This window comes from Lathyrus oleraceus, chromosome 1, assembly GCF_024323335.1.
Source record: "Lathyrus oleraceus cultivar Zhongwan6 chromosome 1, CAAS_Psat_ZW6_1.0, whole genome shotgun sequence".
NCBI classification, from domain to species: domain Eukaryota; kingdom Viridiplantae; phylum Streptophyta; class Magnoliopsida; order Fabales; family Fabaceae; genus Lathyrus; species Lathyrus oleraceus.
The window spans coordinates 199,988,740-199,999,378 of record NC_066579.1 but is presented as its reverse complement, the minus strand read 5'-3'; the positions used below and the strand labels follow the sequence as shown (position 1 = coordinate 199,999,378).

Genomic DNA, 10,639 nt, shown 5'->3' with positions numbered 1-10,639 from the left:
GCAACAGTGTTAACCGGTTAACGCCCTGGGTTAACCGGTTAACGCAGGCAAAACAGCACATTTTTACAAAATATAACAGTGTTAACCGGTTAACGCCCTAGGTTAACCGGTTAACGCAGGCAAAACAGCAGTTCCTGCGCTAACACAAGGCAGAATGCAGAATTCTCCGCATTTTCCGCCGTTGGAGGACTTCCGGACCTCCGATTCCAATTCCGTAAAAAGCTACATTATCGGAAAATCACGACACATACAATTATCGATTCAATTTCAGTTTTCATACAACTTAATCATCACAATTTTCTCAGCATTCTAAATCCCAATTAGGGTCAATTCAACGGCTATTACTACCCATGACATGTTAATCTATAATACCCATTAAGCGACGATAAACCCCCCTTACCTGAGATAATCCGGCAATCTCTAAGCTTCGAGCTTTTCCGTTCTTCAACCTTTGCTCTCTAGCTCTTCCTCTTTGCCCTTTCCTCCTCTTCTCTGCAGCTTCTCCGTTTTCACGTAAAACCCTTTTTACAAAATGAAAACTCTTTTTCCTTATTCCAACTTATATATTTTCCAAATACTTATTATTCCAAATAATAATAATAATAATAATCCAATAATTCAATTTATTTAATTAAATTATTAAATATATTATTAACTTAATTTAAATAATTCTCTTATTTTATTCGGGGTGTTACAACCTTCACCTCCTAGAACACCTACTGTTTATGAATACCGTAGTCCTCCCCCTCTCTCTGATACACCTAGGCTTGTTTCAGTTGCTCATGCCACTTCTAGTAACAACCATAATTTGGCACTGGAAACCCTTTGGACTGAAGTTGCTGCTATAAGAGCTGATGTTACTACCATTCTCCGAGACCTTTATGACTTTATGGACATTGCTAACAAACAATTTGATCATCTTCACCAAGTGGTGTATTCCAGGCCCCCTATTACCGATCCTACCGATCATCGTAGTGCTTGATCTCCAGGATTTTTTATTTTCCGCATTCCTGCCTGACATTGAAGCACTATGGACACCGCTTTGTTTAAGTGTGGGGGAGGATACCATTTCATGCTTTCTATTTGGATTTCCTTTTAAGACTTTTATTTTATGATTCTTCGTCGATTTTTTTTATTGTGTCGTGCTATCGACGTAAAACATATCGAATATTTTATATTTTTTATTAATGTCATTTTATTTTATTTTATCTTTATCATGTATTATTTTATATTGAATTATTTGATATCATTTTATGCATTTTAATTTTTTTTCCTGAAACCATAAAACAAAAAATTTATGTTTCTGAAGCTTTTGGCTTTCACCATAACCCTCATGGAGTTCGCCACGCAGGTAAAACAAAATCTCCTTATTTAAGGTTCGGGGCATTCGCCACAACCCTATGACATTCACCACAAACCTCAGAAACTCAAAAATGCAATTTTAAACGCATAGTCGCGCGTTTTCCCACTTTTTCAACTTCCAAAACTCATTAACTCACCTTTACCACTCCCCAACAACACCCTTCATCTTCAACCTTTCAAATCCCCTCTCTATTTCACTTATTTAAACTCTCATCACCCAAATTCAACCACATTTCAAAATCTTATTTGAACCCCATTCTAAAATCATTCTTCACACACACATCATGCCTCCAAGAGTCCAAGTTAGAACAAGAAGGCCAACAGTAGACTTGTCAAACCTCATCTTCAGTGAAGGTGAAGTTGGAGAATTACAAAAGGGGAGGTACTTGAAGCTCTACGAACGCTCAGTAACTCCAACAAGGTATGCCGATGAATCTTGCTTACGTAAGTTAGGACTATTCGGTAGTGTACGACGGATACTAGATAGACTAGATTTAACGCATTTATATTCGTTAAATGATGCTACCTACGAGAGGCTGACTTTGGAATTTTTAAGTTCTTTCACTTACTATACACCTATGGTAGATCAATACTCTTCAATCATAGTGAGGTTTAGAATGTTTAATATGGATTACGAATTTAGTCAAGATACTCTTAGGGACATGCTGCATTTTCCCCATGGGAACGACATAGCTTATGCCTGCCCCTCGGAAGAAGAATGGCAGTATGAAGCGTTCCGTTTTTGGGAACAATTGACTGGTGAGAGGACTTCCGTTTGGGAAGGGCTAAAAGCCTCACATATCCATGACCCGACCATACGCTATGTGCATCTCATATTAGTCAACACAACATTTGGTCGAATAAACAACGGTAGGGTGAATTCTAAAGAGCTTTTCTTTTTACATGTTGCATTCGCACCGACACGAGTCAATGCGACTCCTTTCATGCTGGCTCATTTGCAGTTGCTTTGCGCAAGAGGGACCACCCTTTTTTGTATAGGAGGTCTAGTTACCTCCATAGCCCGTACACTAGGCTTAGATAGTGAGCTTGCAACTCTACAACCCCTTCCGACGCCCTCCCTGAATATTGATTCCTGTCGAGCCGAACGCTTAATTAAGGCCAGGGGACGACATATAATCTCTCATGGTTGGTAACCGCTAGATTAGGAGTATCATCTTATCCTGCCACACACATATAAATGTGCATAACAGGAATAATTTGCTTTATGATCTGACCTCCCCTGAACCCGATTATCCTGCCCCTAATGACATACATGTGCAGGATAACCAATGTGGTCATACCGATAATGAATATGATGAGATGGAGCAAGATGCTCCCGCTTTTTCTGACATGCCTACACGTACACACACCGCACCTGACCCTTCTAACACTTTTGCAGGTACCTCTCCCCGACAGTAGTCCCAAGAGGAATATGATTATGTCGGCATTAGGTCCGCACTTGACGATGTCCTTTGTGAGTTGCGGCATCGTAATGATGTAGATGTCGAACGCGACCAGTTGTTGCGATATATATAGAGACAGTAGATCGACATGATGGTACAAATCCAGCAGATATAAGAGCAGCATCATGACTACGCAGGAAGGACCGAGCAAAACTTAGCAGTCTTGATTGAAGAAATGCAAGGCATGCGTGTGGGTATTGAGGACCTGCTGGAGTACATGCAGCACACAGGTATACCTGAAGCTAGCAAAAATATACCCGAACGTATCGCACACTCGAATATACAACAGAGCCACCATCAAACTTTATTTATTCCCGAAGGAAAGGGAAAACATCAATAAAACCCGGGGGAAAGAGATATGTTGGGTAAGGAAGTCGGTTATGCAATGGGAAGGTATCAACACCCCAAACATCCATGGGAACCATTTTGATTGTTCTTGCTCGAATAGGTGTGATAACTAAAGGTTACTCGCAAAGTATAAGGGGAAAGGAAAAGAAATATATAAAGTACTCGATGAGGATTGGGGCCCTCATGCCTACGTATCCTCATAGTGCAATGAGGAATTCAGAGCTCCGTAGTTCAAAGAACTAGTGGTGGGAGATGAAAAGAAGTGTCATAAAGGTATGGTCTGAATCAAAGGATAGTGTTTGAACTCCAACAAGCGTGAAAACATGAACCCAAGAGTAAGGTGGCTCTTACCAATCAGTACGTGGGCTAGCATGGATGCCGCTATAAGGTAATGTCGAAAATACAAAGAAATAAGTGCTTGGGGGGTATGACTCAAACATCTCTTGGTTCACAAGGTGACGCAAGATGGAGCACAAAGAGGTAGTGTATTTGGCTCGAAGATAACTGGTGTATCACATGGAGTGAATGAAGGTAGAATATGAGTGTATCATGGAGATGAATGAAATGAAGTAACCCAAAGTCACAGAAATGAATATTTGGTAACAAGTGACTGAAGAAGTAGTTTGAAATAGAAGTTAAAGATGTACTGGAATCCATAGGAGAGTTAAGATTCGTACCATAGAGGAAAACAACATTAAACGATACGTGGAACAACATGGTTTCCACTATCAGATATTTAGCCAAAAAGAGGGAATTAAATATCTGGGTATGAGCCAAATAAATCTAGGGACAAATGACGATTGTCGTTAGGCGCCCTAAAAGGGTGTATATGGATATCCAAAGAAAACTGTATTTCAGTGTCAAAGAGACAATATGTCACTGGGTGAATGGTTAGTGATCGAAGGTAGATAACGGATCATGAAAGATATGCATTGTGCCCTAAGGCGGAAGGAGGAATAATTATGAGTATGCTCGCCAAGGATTCGCATCCTCGTGCCTACGTATTCTCATTGTGCAATGAGAAAGTCAAAGCAATCATAGTTCGTCGAACCACGAGAATAGAGAGAGAGGGAGGGAGAGAGAGAGAGAGAGAGAGAGAGAGAGAGAGAGAGAGAGAGAGAGAGAGAGAGAGAGAGAAGTGATGAAAAGTATAACTTGAACCAACATAATGGTATCAAGGGAACTCACAAATGGTTGGAACTTGGAATCAAAGAGTAAACAAGCATTTACCAGTACGTGGGCTAGCATGGTTGCCGCTATAGGGTAAAGCCAAAAATAAAGACTGAAATAAGTGTTTGGGTGCTAGCCAAACAACTCTTGATTCGCAAGACAGACTGCTGCTATATCATCCTAAAAGGGTATAGGCGGGGGGCCAAGAGAAAGTATTATTGTGTACAGGGAAACAATATATCACTGGCTGGGGAACAAACCGTTCGAGATCAAAGAAGGATAATATCTTGGATCCGAGAAGGAGATAGACTCTGAATTGAAGAGTAAGGTGGTGTTTAAACCCAAAAAGATAGAATTAAATGTTTGGCGGTATGACCCAAGTAACTCTCGATTGATGAGGTGGACTACCGCTATATCATCCTAAAAGGATGTACAAGGAGTCCAAGGAAAAGTATGGTTGATCTCAAAAAGATGGTATTGATTGAATGAATGAAGAATGATGTGTTTAATAATGATTGATTTATAAATAGGGTAGCTCGCGGAGAATCTGGGTTCTCCTGCCTACGTATCCTTATAGTGTAATAAGGAAATCAGAGCAATCGTAGTTCAGCCCACTAGGGCTGAAAACAAGAATGATTAAGGAGGCAAGAGGAGTGATAGAATGATTGAATGAAAGATTGGAATAGACTTGATAGTTACTTGATAAGAATCACACTAAAGTCTATGAGTAAAGGTGGATACGATAAGCAACGAGCCAAACGTCCCGCACCCAAAGATATCCAGAATGAGTGTAGGAAAGCTCCATTCTCATTCCTTCTTTACTACTTAAGGATCGTGGCATGTAACTCTCATCATAACTTTCAAGTTGCTGGAGAAGAGTCTTTGTTGTTGTTTCTTGCAATGATGAAGCGAGGGAGACTTGACAGTTGATTGACGAGAATCACACTAAAGTCTATGAATAAGGACGATTGCTTTGAATAGCTAGGGCCTACGCCCCGTACGCAAAGTCGTTCTAGATAATGATAGAAGAAACTCATTCTCATCATTCCTTATTACTTAAGGCTCGTAGTGTATGATACTTCTTATAACTGACAAGTTGTTGGAGTAAACTCTTCATTGTTGATCCTTGTGTTGATGTTGTCGTGTATGAAGAAGACTTGGTAGTTTATTCGATTCCTATTGCACTAAAGTCTATGAATAAGGCTGAGCGCTTTGAATAGCTAGGGCCTACGCCCCGTACGCAAAGTCGCTCTAGACAAGGATATGAGAAACTCCGACTTATCATTCCTTATTACTTAAGGCTCATATCGTACAATTTGAATTGCATCTACCAATTGTTAACCTTTGATTTATCTCATATAACCCGCTGTTTGGTATGACTGAGGATACCTTGATTGAAGATCTGATTTGAGGCTTCGAGTTCCATAACTTAGAGAGAGAATTTTTTTTTATTAAGTGACCAAGGGTCTTTTGGTCACTCAATTTAGACTCTGCGGTTATACATGTTCAAAGGATTTAATTGATCAAAATTGCTTTTGATCAATTTGAATCATGGGTTTGAAATATATTGAAATCTTGGTTAAAACCTAATCTAACAGTTGGAAATATTAGGAATTATCTTAAGGGATCACATTAATATGTGGTTCAAACTTGATTAAAATACTATGTCAAGTTCTAGTCCTAAGGGAACATTCATGGGTTAGAAAATCTGATTAAAAATTCTAAGTAGAAATTTGTACTAAAGGAGCATATCAAGTTATATGACTAAAAACAACAAAATAAATCCCTAAGGGTAAACTGATCATTTCTCATGGGAAACAATTATGTAAATTAATTAAGATCTATTTAGAAAGACAATTATTCTAATTATATCTAATTAACCTAATAACAACCAAAAACCTAATTAATCCTACCTAAAAACAATTAGTTCTAGAATTCCTAATACTCTAATTGATTCTAAAAATGTTAATCGAAATTCATATTCTAATTAACCTAATTAATCTAATTGATTCTAAAATTCTAAAATTCTAAAAATTATAGTTCTAAAATTCTAATCAAACTAAAACCCCTGTTTAATCTCTCATATCCCTAATTAATCATAATTAACTAATCAAGGTTTAATAATTCTAAAATTATAAATTAATACTAATTATTTCCACTATTCCTAATCGAAATCCAATTAGCCTAAAAATCACCAAATAAAAATTTTTAAATCCAAATAACAAACAAAGTAAATGACAATGAGCCTTTAACCAGTTAGAGGTGCAGGCCCGAATTTGGGGGGTGTAGGGAGGCAGCTCTTGACATGGGCCTCAGGGAAGAGGCTCATTTTCTATTGCCAGCGCTTGGAGGTGAAACGGACTGTAGGGAGGTGGAAACTGAAAAAACTGCCTTGTGCCATAAGCCCAGCCTCCTAAGTCTTAGCAACGGATTCAGCATGACACTGCCAAGGAGATTTAACCTACAAAAGTGACGCCAAAGTCTTCCTTACCACCTTCTGGATTTGGTGCCTACGATACATTCCGAAACGGAATTGAGTTTCCAACGTACAAAGCTTCGAAACAGAATCAGAACCTCAACACATCACCCTTCGGAAATCCCGCGTCATCATGGTGACAATTCGGCGTCGACATGATGAGCTACGACGCGTCACAAGAACCTTCGTTGTGCTTCAATGGCGTAATGCACTCCTTCTTAAGAACACCATTTGAAACGCAGAAAACACGATGGTGAACAGTGACCCCGATGTCGATCTCCTCACCGAAGTCAAACCCTGCGTTTATCCAATCTTCTTCACACGCGCGACATCAGGGTGAAACGAAATCGAAGCTAGTTCATGCTCGACTCAAGTTTGGCACATAACATTGAACAGAAATTAAAATCGAATCGGAGCGAGAACACTAACTAGAGTGGAATTTCGGCGCGAATAGGCAACATTCCTCCTCTCCTTCTCTCTCGAGCGTCCACTTCATTTCATTGTTGTGGTGGTTCGATCGCCTTTTTTGATGTGGAATCGACATGAAGGATGGGAAATCTGTTGGTTCGTGATGGAGAATGTGGCTCTGTTGATGACGAAGATTTGTCGTTGTTCATTGTGGAGCGTAGTCGACAGTGAAGAGAGGAGCTTGCACGATGCGTTCTTAGATGAAGTTCCAAAAAATTTCTAGCGTGTGTTGAGAAGAAGACGAAGATTGGAGGATAATCTTCTATTCGTGCCGGCTTCCAAGATTCGATGCGAGTTCAGGTATGCTTCCTTCGTCTTCTTTCTCTGTTCTGAACTTCTGTTACATTCTGTTTTCGTACTCTTCTTCTTTTATTCTTGTGATTCGCTCTGGAGAGCTTCTGAGTGAGGGAAAGTGATGAGAGTGGTTGAGAGCATCAACACTATTGAGAGTGATGACTGGAGTAGCTGTCAATTGAATCTGAATCAAAATTTTCCCTCTTGAATGCTGAATGATTTTGGGAGTTTATAGGGATGGGTCGTGTAACTGATTCTGGCAGCTTGTTGATCATGGTTAATTCGGGTAGCTTATTAGTTAATAACAGTTAGGAGGTTGAAATGTTAGTTGGAAATCTAATTTCAAATGAAATTCAAGTGAGATGAACTTATGTTGTTATGAACTGGTTGTTAGATAGAATTTTTCTTTCTATTGCTTAAAAACAAACTGCTAAATGATATCTTGTGTTAGTTACGTGATGAATTCTGGTTGAAATTCAATATAAACGTAATTTGAAATGTCGGTGTAATGAACTTGAAATTTTTCTGCTAATGCAGTTCCAAATTAGTGAGTTGGAAACTGTTAGCATAGTTAGTGAAACCGAGGTTAGTTGTAGGGGAAATTGATACTGAAGGTTGGGAGATTAATGAACTGTCCTTATTTATAGGTTTGACATTGCAGTAGCTACATTACCCTACTGAGATAAATTAATTTTAATGGCTAAAGGCTTTTGCAGCAATCTCGTGTCGGTCACACAGGGCCAAAGTCAGTCTGCAAATGGTTAGTCATCAATCGACTTGTGGCATACTAAAACTACTTCTGTTTCTCATCCTGTAGGGTCCGTATCAGGTCGCGATTCTGGCAGCAACTCAAACACCTCACGGTATTAATGAGGCTCGTCGAGGGACAGATGAAGGTGTCGTATCATACTCACCAATGAACCGCATTCAAGTGGTGGATTTAATGGTATGTTTGATGTTGCACTTCTACTTAATGTGATGTAGGACAGGTTGAATGAAATTACATGAAAGTTATAACAAAAAGATAGTTATTTTGATTGTTCCAACCATGACTTATTATATTGTCTAACTGTTAATTGATTAATGGTATGAATGAAGAAACCTTGAATAATAGAATAAGCTATATGGTGAAATGAACGTGACATGAGTGCCATGAGTTTTGGTCATGTTATTCGATTTATTTGAAACATTTTGGTCGAGTAATTAGAGCTCTTATTAAAATTGGATATTAAATGACGTAGTATGCTTATGAAAAGATGATGAACTGAATATGGCTTGCTGGTTTTGGATGTCAATTGTTAAAAATAAAATGGGCTAAACAATGTTGATATGCTATGTCAATGTGTTAGAATTGTTACAGTTGGGGGGTTGTTAGATTGAGATGAATAAGAACCATAAATAGGAATTGTTATGAATGAGATTGAAATAAGTTGGATCAGCCTTGTTAGTTATTAGGACTGAGTTGTGTCGTGTGATGCGAATTAGAATTATGCCGTGGATTTTTGTCGTTGCAACAGATCTGAACAGGCGGTTTTGTGGCAGAATATGACACTTTTGACATGATTTTACAGGTTTGTTCTGGTGCAACTTCATATCAATGCCAAATGATTCAACACCTTCCACTCTTTCCGAAACCCTCTTGACCGCTCTGACACAGCCTTAGCAGGACATTATTATTTTGAAAATAACAGTTTGAGAAGACACGGCTATAGAAGAGGAAGTGAAGAAAAGAAGAAGAGTGACGTATTGGAAATTGGGTTGGAGGTTAATATTAATAATACTAGTGCTTAATTTTCAAAGGTGGGGATTGAAATGCAACATGATTTATGGTTGAATACATGAATTTGGTTTAAAGGAAATCGAATGTATATAATTGGAATTGGAATGTATATGTGAAATGTATTGAATGTTGAATCAATGGTAGTTTATTTATGTATATCATATGGAATATGGATAGAATTAGGTGGTTTAGTGTAATTGAATGTTGAATGAAATATTTGGATCAATGAATGAAAGTTTGGTTGTAAAGTTTATTGGATTTAATTGGTGTGGAAAGCATAATTGAATGTTTTATTTGTACACAAAAATGGAAAGTTTGAATGGTTAATGTAATGGATTGTGGAATTAAATCTTGTATTTGGTTTTGGTTGAAATTTGAATGTACATACATGGTGTTAAAGATGAATATTGTAATGAAATTGAATGGTTGAATTTATTCGTTTTTATGGTTCATGTGTTGGAAATTGGATGAGATTATGATAGGAACTTGGTTTGACAATTTGAATGAAAATGGATGTACGGTCGTAATGAAAACAAAAAATTGTAATAAATTTGATTTAATGGAATTGATGGAAGATGAACAAAATTTTAAAGCGGACATGTAATGTGTTGGCTTATGAAATGGATTATGATGGCTCATGGTGAATCAAGGTTTTGGATGATGAGTTGACTTTGGTCGACGGGTTGACCAAAAAGTCAACGGTTGACCAAAAATTGACTTATGCAAAAATGTCATTTTCTTTGTAATTTTCCAATGCCTCATGGACCATGTAATAGAAGGAATGAATTGTATCTTTTAGCCAAGTGTTCTTGACGAAACACATGAAACAAACTTGAATTTAAATGAAACCAACTTTGAAACAAATGCTTTTGAATGAATGAATGGAAATTGTAAATCTCCTAACCATGAAATGATTTGGCCAAGCAGAAAATGAATCTTGAACCAATTTACTTTAAGTGGAATCTTATAACATAATAGAAACAATGAATGAGAATGGAATGAAACTTGTGCCAAATGATAACCAATGGATTAAAGTGAATCAGATCAAATTGTACCAAGGACCATATACAATGAAACATGAACTTAAGCACACCTCTAGGCCAATCAAAGCAAGCCATGGACTATGGTTTGGTAGTCATGGTTTAAGGTTGTGTATCAACCAAGAATCTCAGGTCAAGTGAGAAGTCAACACAAGTGGTGCAACCATGTTCTGAGCCCCGGCTAGGGTTTCCCACACATCAAAGCAAAACATATGATTCATGAACCTCCTTGATCAAA

General features: G+C 38.0%; 1 long non-coding RNA gene across 1 annotated transcript; it reads left to right on the top strand.

The window, feature by feature from the left end:
• Positions 1-6,756: 6,756 nt before the first annotated feature.
• LOC127127425 (uncharacterized) lies at positions 6,757-9,612 on the top strand. Its single transcript, XR_007805343.1, has 3 exons — positions 6,757-7,587; positions 8,399-8,527; positions 9,153-9,612. It is a non-coding gene; the product is annotated as an uncharacterized LOC127127425 (long non-coding RNA).
• Positions 9,613-10,639: the final 1,027 nt, after the last annotated feature.